This window comes from Diabrotica undecimpunctata, chromosome 1 (genome assembly GCF_040954645.1).
Source record: "Diabrotica undecimpunctata isolate CICGRU chromosome 1, icDiaUnde3, whole genome shotgun sequence".
NCBI lineage: Eukaryota > Metazoa > Arthropoda > Insecta > Coleoptera > Chrysomelidae > Diabrotica > Diabrotica undecimpunctata.
The window spans coordinates 186,817,323-186,829,781 of record NC_092803.1 but is presented as its reverse complement, the minus strand read 5'-3'; the positions used below and the strand labels follow the sequence as shown (position 1 = coordinate 186,829,781).

Here is a 12,459-nt window from a genome sequence, read left to right as displayed (position 1 = left end):
GGAAAAAGATCTTTTAACCAAAAGAATACAATATAATAAGGCAACTGAAAATCTGGAACTATAAAAAGGATAAGATAAGAGAATATACGGAAATGCCTAGGAAAATACTGAAATGGGCGCCAGCTAATTTCTGAAGGAAATTAACGAAAAAATAAATGAAGTTATGAACAACAAGGAATAAAGTACTATTGATATAATAACCTGTAATAATTTTTAAAAAAAACCGAAAAAGACACTATTGACCTTGTTCTGCTATATTATAACTGTAAGCAGGAACTGAAATAAAAGCAAAATTACTTGTAACAAATATATTTATAATATCGACAACTAACAACAACTCACCTATATATATATATATATATATATATATATATATATATACAAAATATAATTACAGTAGTGGGGCTACGGTATACGAGAACCAAAAAGCCACGACAAAATGAAATATCCCCACTACTGGGCCAAACGAAAAAATGTATTAGTAAATATATAATCTAAGTCCATGGGAGAAGCGAAATCTTAACACTAAGGTTAGTTACTAAAGTTAAATCCTAGATAGGTAAGGTAGGGAATATAAATACTAAAAAAACCGTGACGGTTATACAAAAGAAACTACCTTACCTAACAAATATACGACTAATATGTGTCGAAGCAGCTAAACACCAGATCTATGTGTAAGTGTTATGCTTACACATAGATGCTGGGAGATATCTAAAGTGATCAAGTGTGATGAGTATGGCCAACAGACTCGGAAAGATATAATAATTTTAAAAAACCTGATACATAAATTTCTTCCCTTCCCTGTTAAAAACCGCTATACAAAAATCATGAACCCCTTCCCTAACAATGAATCTAATTTAATTAATTAATAACCATTTACCTAACTTCTTATAGATGATACAAAAACTGTAATAAGTACTAACCTTGGTATATGCATATACAAAGTTGTAAGTTACAAGAAAAAACCTTAACCCTATGAAACTTGATGTTAATGTCTGTCACAACACTACAGCTGTCCTGGTTAAGTCTCCTTAAGACTCTGACGGTCCTTGGGGCTCCGAAAAAAGCGAATGAAGGAGAACGCTGTGGTTCTAGAGACAATCGGTTCCTGGTTACCAATGGGTTGAAGTAGGTGTTTGGTTAAACTAATCCTAATATTAATCGTTATCCTAATCGGGTAAAATCTACAAAAAATAACATTTAGAGAAACATCAAGGCACCCAAAGATGACTGTCAACACATACTCTTACATCGAATTACCACAATAAACAAACATTTTATTTCATCAGCTGACTGTCATGCTGTCTATTTATTGCGTCTGCGCATTTAAAGAATATCTAGTAAATTAGGCATGAAAGTTTTTATACCGAGTAGGTATACAAAAAAAAACAGAAAAACCCTAATTAGGTGTCCAATAAATTTACGATCTAAGCTCAAGGCCACATGATACATATGAGAAAATTCGGATTTTACACTGTTAATATTTCAAAAGTAAATGAAAATATCAATAAAATGATAGGCCTATAAAACTAAATGATTTAATTGCTCACCTGGGTTTTAAATAATCATTTCGGCAGATTTGGAAGCCGGGTTTTAAATAATCATTTCGGCAGATTTGGAAGCCGGGTTGTTCAATCAAGATTCTTTATCATATTATGTTGTTCCAATTTCTCCCTTGATGTTCGGGGAAAATATTAAATCCAATCCCAGATTTTCTACCCGATTTTAAGACAAAAAAATGCCGGTTAAGGCTTGGAGAAATACACCTCTCTGTGTGAGTTGCTGGCCAAAACTGACTTTAGACGAGCGACTCTTGACCACTTTAGTTTGCGCATCGTATCGTCTATTGCCCATAAACGGGATTCTGAGGGGTTTTAGGATTTTATTAATAAATTATATTAATTAATTATATGTTAGCAGTTGTGACTGCTACAAAACCTCGAACTAGCCTATGTTCAGTAGCGTTGTTAGTTTTCATGCAGAATCAGTATACGTAAGAGAGCCGGAGTGAATCATTGTTGACTCCCTGGAACCCCATTGTTATCCTCTTCGGATCCATTGTTGACCCCTACCATTTTCATATATGTTGGAACAAGCAGTTATTTTATAAACAAAATCCCAATTCACCAAAATATTTTATTAAATTGTATTTTAATTGTAAATATGAAAGTAACAACACTTTTTATAATCTATGGAATTATCTTTACAGTTTAAGTATATATTTTATGTTGATCAATATTTAATTAATTGCTTGATAGCCAAAAAATGCTGACAACTAAATATTGGAAAAAGAGGTTTTTAAAAAATTAAAATAAAAATTAATATGGCGTAACGTCGTCCTTAACTTGAATAACACCCTGAACTCTATTAGGTATTGCATCAACTAGACCTTCACAGAATTCAGGGGTGAAATTATCCCATATTTCCTGCAATTTAGCACGTAGTTGTGGCAAAGTACGCTGAGCGTTATTTCTTAGGCGTTGTTTCATTTTGTGCCAAAGTATCACTATTGGATTAAGATCCGGGCTGCTAGAAGGATGCGACAAAACTTTAATGTCATGTTCTCCCATCCATTTTTTGGTATATTTAGCGGTATGGCATAAGGCTCCGTCCTGCTGAAAGATAAAATCTCCGGATGGATATAACTTTGCCGCACTTGGTGGAAATGAACGTTCAAAGATATCTTGATATTTGGCTGCTTTTACTATGGCCTCAATAAAATGTAAAGTTGCCAACCCTTTGGCCGACATACAACTCCACACCATGATGCCTTGTGGAAACTTTACCATCCTTTTGAGACAATCCCTATGGAATGCTTCTGTATTTTTACGAATCAAGCGCCTTCGATAATCCCCTACACAGACATCAAATTTGCTTTCGTCGCTATAAATAAGTTTGTCCCAGTTATGTTTGGTCTACGAAAGTTTTGATTTAGCCCAAATGTAACGATTCCGTTTTTGAGTTTCCGTCAACATTGGTTTTTCTTTGGCCTACGCGAATAAATAAAAAAATAGAAAATTTAAATCGCAAAGAAGAACTTATCAAACATACCTTATAAAAACTAAGACCGCTTTTGTTGATATATTTGTGACAGAATTCTCTGGAAACATTCATCCCAGTTTCTCTATTCCTTCTAGCAGTTACTTCTCGTAGTGTATTTCTACTTCCCTACTTACGTATTCTAATCAAATGTCTTACACTCCTTTGAGAAACAACTTTTGAACGGCCTGAGCTTTTGCCCCGAACATCAATCCTGGCAGTTTCATCAAATTTATTAATTATATTAAACACAGTAGTTGTTGTTACTGTCAATTCACTGCAAATTTCACGCACTATTTTCCCTTTATGGTAATGATAAATAATAATTTCTCGAACTTTTGGATCAGTAGGTTTTCCACGTGCCATTTCCATCTTGCATATATAGTAATTCTCCATATATAGTAATTTCTATTTTATATCTGTTTGGTTCTTTGCTGACTACTATTGTTTTAGTTTTCTGAGATGAGATTGTCATATTAAATTCCTTTGCTCTTATGTTAAATCAGTGGACTAGTCTTTGCAGACTATCTTCATCTTGGGCTATCAATATTGCTTCTTTTGCGTAACAGAATATTTTGATTTCTTTGTTTCCCATTCTGTATTCTCTTCCTTTGTTAACGCTTTTGATAGTTTCATCCATGATCAAATTGGAAAGCATCAGGCTCAATGAATCACCTTGCCTTATTCCACTGCCTATTTCTATAGATTCTGTAAGTTTAGTTAAGGTAGATGTTTTCGACAGTTTTTATAATATTAAGGGGAGCTTCTCTATTATACACAAGATGCATTACATCTATAAATCTTACTCTGTCAAACGCTTTCTTTAGGTCAATCAGACACAGAAATACTGGTATATTATACTCTGGTGATTTTTCATTAATTTGATTTATAACGAATATTGCATTTGTAAACGATCTTCCACTACTAAAACCCTGTTGTTCATCTGCTAAACTTTTTTATTAGTACTTGGAAAATTTTAGTTGTAAGTTTTAGCGTAGTACTTAACACGTTTATACCTCTGTAGTTTTCTGCCTCTTTATTATCTCCTTTTTTAAATAGTATAATTAGTTCGCTCGTTCTCCATTTTTCCGGTATTTTATTGTGTTTTATAATTTTATTAATTAATGTTGTGAATTGTTCGGTCATTTCTGCTCCACAATATTTCAGTAACTCGTTTGGTATCCCGTCTTTACTTGCTGCTTTTCTCTTATTCAGGTTTTTAAGTATTTTCCGAACTTCCTGTACATTTATGTTAAGTTCTCCATTTGTGGTTTTTTCTGGAGTTTGCGGTTCTAGCGTCGTTTGTTCTTCCTCTGCATATAGCTTTTTTTAGGTAGTCAATCCACGTATCCTTTTCTATGTGTTTTGGTTCTATTAGGTCCTTTATCTCCATTCTTTGACCTCTTATGTAGCGCCATATTTCCTTCTGCAGACCGTAAAAATCATGTTCCATTTCTTTCGAAAAGCGTTCCCAGTGATCATTTTTTATTTTTCTTTCAAGTGCATGTATTTTATTTTTAATTGTCGTGTAATTATGGTATGCTTCTTGTGTTTTGGTTGACATGTATATCAGGTAAGCTTTTTTCTTTTCTTTACATTTTTCTTTCAATTTTGTACAAAACCATGGAGTTCTTTGTCTTGGGAACGATTTATTTTTATTTATATGTCTTTCACCAAGAACTTCCTTGGCCGAGGCTAAGATATTAGACTTAATTTTTGCCCAGCTTTCTTCGACTCCATCATTTTCTGTGATATGTATTTCTGCTTTTTTTGGTTATTCTTTTTTGGAATAGGTATCTTGTGGAGTCATCGTGTTTTCGACTTTTATCTTTGTGGTGTATTCTGGTGTTTTGTTATCACATATATGTGTTTTCATTCGGATTTTGTACAATACCAATTTAGGATCGCTTCCTATTTCTGCTGATGTTAGTGCTCTTACATCCAAGATTTGATAGGGGGTAACTCTCTATTTGACAAAATATAGTCTATCATAGATTTTTATCCTCTACTGTTTTCAAAAATGTATTTGTATTGTTCTTTGTGAGGCAAAAATGTATTATTAATATATATCTCGTTTATGCTGCAGAGGTCCTTCAGAAGTTCTTAATATAAATGTAATGGGTCTAACTTCAGAAAATACACAGTACTTGACTATGGTATTGAATACTCTGGCAATAACAATCCTCAAGATAAGAATTTAGTTAGAATAAAAGTCGCCTTATATGTTAAATTTAGAGTCAAGTCCTTCATACCTTTCTCTGAGAGAATACTTGCTCCTTCGACTATAAGCGACAGCAATAAATCTAAACATAATACAGGCAGACAAAAATTAGATTTCCATCGAGGAATACAGATATCAAATAAGCATAAAATGGAAGACCTGCAAAGGTGATCGAAGGAAAGTAGAAAATGCAGTTGAAAGATTCGGAAAGAGAGAAATAGGCGTGGATATCGTATTATTTGCTTCGCTCAAACGCAAAACTTGTAAAAATAAACGTTTGTGGAAATAAACTAAACAACAACAAAAAATGTAAAATAACTGGATTGCTTTGCTTTACGCATTAGATACAAAAACGGCGTAAAATCTGCAAAAACAGACTTAGTAGCCACGGTTTCAACAAATCTTAATCCAGTTGTGTGCAAAATCGAAGATAGACTAAATCGCATTAAGAAAAAAATTAAACATGCAAATGAAAGAAAATACACTAAAACGTTTTCCAATGCTAGTATTAGGATAGGTGCAGGCAGAGAAATATCTAAATAAAAAGAAACAGGAATAATAAAAACGCAAACAGAATAACAGAAAAATGGATCACAGATCGTGCACACTGCTATTGAAAAAATATCAAGTAATGAAAAATTAATAAATGATTCTTATCAATAACTCAACATATATGAACATCAATAACAAATACATGATTGTATGATGAAAGTGTATTGATGACATCGTCATCGCCTGTGGCCAATCCTCTTTTTATATGTCCGCACTCCCAGCAATAACCTACCACTGACATCGATGCGTGTTGGAGATTGAGTACTGACCAAAAGTATAAAACGCCATAAACAACCGACAAATAACTGAGTTTTGTACAGAGTATTAATCTAGTCAGAGCTTCTACCCTAAGTGTCTCAGTACCGATTAAAACCCATAGTCATTTTTCGTGCAACCAAAACCAAAGTCACTTTCCCCGCCTCGAGTCGAGTATTAATCGACTGATTCTGTCTTACCTCTCTCCTAAGCTATTGATCGGCCGCTCCCACGGTTTTTGGGTATTGACCAAAGATCATCCTTTATTTGACCCATCGATTCTATTTACAACAATTAGTTTTTTTATTTTTATCATACACATTGTATAGAAGTAAATTTTATTTTTGTTATTTAATTGAATATATTTTTATTTAAATTAAACTTCCGTTTTACTAAGCCTGGCGTCTAATAAAGCGTCACGTCACAGAAGAAATATGAATATCACAACATGTACAAAAAATAAAAGATGTGCCAAATAAATCAAAATATAAAGACAACGATAAACATGTATTAGCCTAACAGAAAACAAGCTATCTTAGAACCAACACATATTCAAAAAATGTATAACCAGTTCGTTAAAGACCTTTTTACATAGGTAATTCTATTTGATAGTGGCTCCCTGTCATTTGGCAATCCTCATTATTACCTGAACTTCATGGTAATAGAGAATAGCAAATCAATATTATGTAACAACAATTGTTAATCGCTTAAAAACAAGCTTATAAGTCACTAAATCGGTTTACTTTTAAACACTATTATTTTTAATTTTTATTTTTATTTTTATTTTTACTATTATTTTTATAAAGAACGTATGTAATTTATAATACTTTATAACGTTATATAATGTTCACCCTCATTTATTTGGTTTTGGAGAATTCTAGAAGCATTTACTGCTTAAACTAGGTGATAAAACCCAGATAGGGCCACTTTATCAGGCAACTGAATGGGCCTGTATATTACAGGCATTTGTTGTGTGAACCCTAACCTTGATGTATCTTCATTCTGGTCTGGGAAACTGCAAGAAAATGCAGTTTTAGGGTTATTATAGGGAATTATACATTTTACCAAATTTTTAAGCAGACATAAGTAGTTCTAATAAAATTTGATTATTATACACTCAGATGCCAAAAAAATGCAACGAAGAAAATTTTGGTTTATGTTATTTTTTTTTATTTTTTGCCCTATTTTGATGACTTTTTTAGCACACTGTGTAAAAATTTATAAATGTTAGTATAGTGAGTTTTTAATAAAATTTTGTATTTGACTTATTATACTGAGTTAATCTAAAGGTGGTTTTGTATTATAACTTTGAAACATCCTTTGGAATAATTCCGTTAGCGCATTTTAGTAAAACCTTGTTTTTTGGTTGTAACCATATGTTGTAAGTATTATGTTTTTTATTTCATGTGAAAATATGGAATGGTTCACTTTTAGGAGTGAAGTGTCACCGACAATTTACGACTTTTCCTACTATTACCTTTATCTTTTGTATTAATTTGTAATACGACGATGAGGGCTTTGGTAACTGATATCGAAGAAATGTCATATCGATATCCCAGAAACACTGTATTTAAATATTGATTAAAAGCAACGACATGATCTTGGTATTGTGTTTTTTGCTTTATATCAAAATATGCCTTGGTTTATTTTTTAGAGCCAAATGATTTTGCCACCCACAATTTAGGACTTTTTTAATTATGATTATTTTGGAGTTTTTTTGTAATACGACGAGGTGGCTTTGTTATCGTTGTGTCATATTGACACTTACATTTTGTTTACCTATGATTGATCATAGTTCTTAGTGTCGAAGATTGGGCGAAAGCCGTTGCTCTGGTTGAAGATGGGCAAAATTATGAATATGTGGCTAGTACTCTAGCCATCGTACACACTCATCGCTCTACCATCCAAGGGAAGTGGAACGTTTTATACGAACTGGAACAAATACAAATAAGTCTAAAGCAGGAAATGGCAGGAAGCTCAAAACTACCGCTTTAGATAATCGTTTTATACGAGCTAACGCTTTGCGGGATCGTCATATAACAGCGGTGCAAACAAGAAATCAGCTTCAAGTGGTTCCAGACAATAATGTAAGAGTATTTACAGTTCGTCGAAGATTTCATGAATTTGGTTTACAAAGTTGCAGACCAGCAACTGGGCTCAAATTACTTCCACGGCACAGAATGGCTAGACAACAATTTTTCAGGGAACATTTACATTGGAATTTAGGACAATGGAGTAATGTTCTTTTTACAGACGAGTCGAGATACTGTCTTCATTAATCAGATGGGAGAGAACGAGTATGGTGTTGAACTGGAGAGAGATTTGCGGAGTGCGCTTTCAGTCCCCGCGTTAGCCATGGAGAGGATTCGGTGATGGTATGGGAAGGAATATCCCCGAGAGGCGCACACTGAATTAGTATTTATTGAGGTTTCGTTGACTGCACACTGGTATATTAAGGAAATTTTAGCGAATCACGTAGTACCTTTTCTCAATATATCGGCGATGATTTTCAATTAATGCAAGATAATGCGCGACCCCACTCTGCAATGTTTGTCACGCAATATTTAGAGGAAGTTGGTATTAATAAAATGAACTGACCAGCGTATTCGCTGGTCCGATATTCACGCAGTGTATTCGACCCAATAGAGCACTTTTGGGACATGCTTGGTATAAATATTAGAGGTCGCGAAGTGGCACCAGCCTTAATTAACGAACTTTGCCTGGCTCTAGAAGAGGAATGGCAAAACAACCAGCAAGATGATGTTCGTAAACTCATAGTCAGCAAGAGCCGACGTGTACAGGTACTTATAAAGGCTAGGGGAAGCAATACAAAGTATTAAGTTATTTTTTAGTAGTTTTTCTTTGTTATTTGCGTACTTAGGTTAATTTACATTAAAGTTAATATTGTTTTGAAGCTATTTTCTTGTGGCATTTTAAAGTAATTACTTTTTAAATGGGAATAAGCCACAATTAAAGGTTAAATTTATACGCTTATTGACGTATTAATTTCCACTTCGGAAATCGTTCTCAAAATACAAACATTAGTAAATTTACTAATGTTCTCTAAATATCTACCTTAACTAAACTTACAGAATCTATAGAAATAGGCAGTGGAATAAGACAAGGGGATTCATTGAGCCTCATGCTCTCCAATTTGATCATGAATGAAACCATCAAAAGCGTTAAGAAAGGAAGAGGATACAGAATGGGAAACAAAGAAATCAAAATATTCTGTTACGCGAAAGAAGCAATATTGATAGCCCAAGATGAAGATAGTCTAAAAAGACTAGTCCACAGATTTAACATAAGAGCAAAAGAATTTAATATGACAATCTCATCTCAGAAAACTAAAACAATAGTAGTCAGCAAAGAACCAAACAGATATAAAATAGAAATTACTCTATATGGAAAAACAAACACATTAACAGTGAGATGAAATCAAGAATTTATAAAGCCAGTGTAAGACTAATAATCACAACACTCAGAAACAAAGCTCGACACAGCCACAACGCAAAGGCTACTGGAAACGGCAGAGATGAGAGTACTGAGAAGAATTACAGGAAAAACGCTAAGAGATCGAAAGAGAAGTGAAGACATTAGAAGAAAATATGACGTATAGTGTATAAATGAATGTATACAAAATAAAAAAAAGAATGGAATAACAACATAAGCAGAATAGAGGAGACCCGTGTCGTCAAAATAGCAAGAGAGTCATAAGAAGTATAGGACTACCGCGTAAAAGATGGGGGGACAACCTTCCATAGAGGTATTAATCTGCCAATAAACAAGCAGAATTGCTTATAAAGATGAAAAAGAAGAAGACATATATATATTTTTTTAAGTTTTTTAATCTCTTTTAAAATGTCAAATTTATTTACTTTATTAATTAGCTAATTTCACAAATACAGAAAAAACGTATGTTTAAATACAATAGAAATAGCTAAATTAATGATAAAGAATGAAAAGATGAATGGTAAAAAAATAACTTTTGTTTCAAATGTTCTGAACTTTTTACTTGCTCATTTACAAGTCCAAAACCCTCAAATCGAGACTGAAATAATATCTGATGACACTGAAATACCTAAAATTTATTTTATATCAATAAAAATTATTTCATAATTTTTTTATATCATTTTATACATACTTATGTCTTTCATTATCGAGAACGGTGCTTTTGCAAATCAAAAATTTATTGGCTAAATGGAAAGCTGACTATATACAAAAAATAGGTTAAAACCTATGTCTAAACGTATATTTTACTAGATTGTACATTACGGTTACGTCAGTAGAAACTAAGATGTAATTTATTTGTAAATAGATTTATATGTAAATTGTTAATATCAAATTATTTACGATTCGTCGAAACAAATTGTATTCAGGTTTTTTCTTTCAAATGACATAAAGAGTTGATTCCACTTTGTTCCAATCAGACGTCTTTTTTTAAGAGGCTTTTGGTTCTTTTATGCATATTTTTAGAAATGCGCCGCTGGTCTATATATTTACTCGTAATATCATATCATAGACATCACCAAACGTACTTTTAAAATAGGTTGACTAATTATTATCTTCGAATGTTAAACAAAATGTTGACTTTGAGTCCAAAATAATTTCAAATAAATGGTGAATGCGCTAAATTTTAAGAATTGGTGCAATCACCATACACCTACCTACATAATAATGAACAAAAAACAAGGTACCAATTCATGTAATTTAGTAATAAAAAATAAATTTGAAATAAATTGCAAATAAATTAGTTTTATCAAAGATACTGTCACAGAGTAAAAAGACTAATTAATGTTGACTAAACAGCCTGACAGCATAAAAAATAGAAAAGTCCACATTTAGTATAAGGTGCAAACTTTCAACGGATCCGAGTGATTTTTGACATAATTAAGAGCGTATGCGCAAAATTTCGGGCCAATGCTTTTTAAATGCATTCATTTTTTTCGAATCCTGAGAAAACTAATAAATACTTTTTAAAATTTAAATGCAGAATGAAGGATTGCATTATTACTGAGGGCCGAAAGTCCCTTAGAATAAACAAAAAGTTTTTTTGAATGAGATATTTGAAATTAAAAATTACACTAAATTTTCTCTTCTTTTTCACCCCTGTAACTCATTAAAATAAACATTATAGAAGTTTTAAGGGACTTTCGGCCCTCAGTAATAATGTAATCTTTTATTCTGCGTTTTAATTTTTCAAAAATACTTATTAGTTTTTTCAGGATTCGAAAAAACTGAATGCATTTAAAAAGCATTGGCCCGAAATTTTGCGCCTACGCTCTTAATAACCTACTTATTGTCCAAAAGTTTCCGGTGGCCAAGCTGGTAAGTACAGGGGTACTTTTTTGTCCTTATACTAACAAATTGGTTTTCAAAAAAATTAAGTAAATGTTTATGGCATAAAGATGCAGGAGCTGAATACCACTGGTATAACTGGTTCTACTAATACTAAACCACCGCAGTAATCTAGAGTGAAAGGGATAACACAATACGACTACAAGGTTTTTAGATCGTTACCAAGCGGAACTACCGTAATAAACGACGCAAAACTTAAAATCTAAAGCTGGGTCCAGACTTTTGGCCCCAACGAACTGAGCACGCAGGAACAATCAAGTTGAACAGTACGAACAGAAAATCGTGCTGTTCACGTAAATTGCGTTCGCGTAAAATGTTTCAGTTGCTTGCAGTGTTTGGAGTCTCTTTTTCTAAAAAAATAGATGTTTACTAGATAAAAAAATGAACACTGATCAGCAGCTTTTAGCGCCTTTTTTACTATTTGTAAAATGGCCAAAAAAAAAAGAACAAAGGACTTAGTCAGTGGTTACGAAAATTGTATCTACACCGTACTGATAATTTGTTATTACAAGAAATAAACCTTATCCACTTAAATAATTTTACTAGAATGAGTTGTGAAGATTTTGAGGAGGTAATAAATTTAATTGGACCTGTAATTGAAAGAAAGAGCACAAAATTACGGAGAGCTATATCAGTTAAAGGTCGTTTGGTCTTAGCATTAAGGTTTTTAGCTTCTGGTGATTCTTTTAGCAGTTTTGGAACGATGATTTCGATTAAATTTAAACATTTTTCTCGGTCAGCTTTCATATTCAAAGAATTAATTCCAAATAATAAATTTTTGGCAAACACAATTATACACAAAAGAGAACATAAATTATGCTATTTTACCGTTTTACTGAAGGATTTGGCAAACAATAATATCTTTTGAGCAATTCCGATTTACCTATAGCTGTTGGAAAACGTTTGGTCCGTTCTGTTCGGCTTAGCCACAGATCCAGACTTGACGAATTCTGCTCTACGTGCTCAGTTCGTTCTGTTTATTCGAATTAAAATGCTTAAGTCTGGACCCAACCTAATATTCGATTTACTTTTTT

At 32.7% G+C, this 12,459-nt stretch overlaps 1 protein-coding gene across 3 annotated transcripts in view; it reads left to right on the top strand.

Moving 5' to 3' along the window:
* KaiR1D (Kainate-type ionotropic glutamate receptor subunit 1D) overlaps positions 1-12,459 on the top strand; it is a 362,951-nt gene that overhangs the window by 337,035 nt on the left and 13,457 nt on the right. The window lies entirely within an intron of this gene.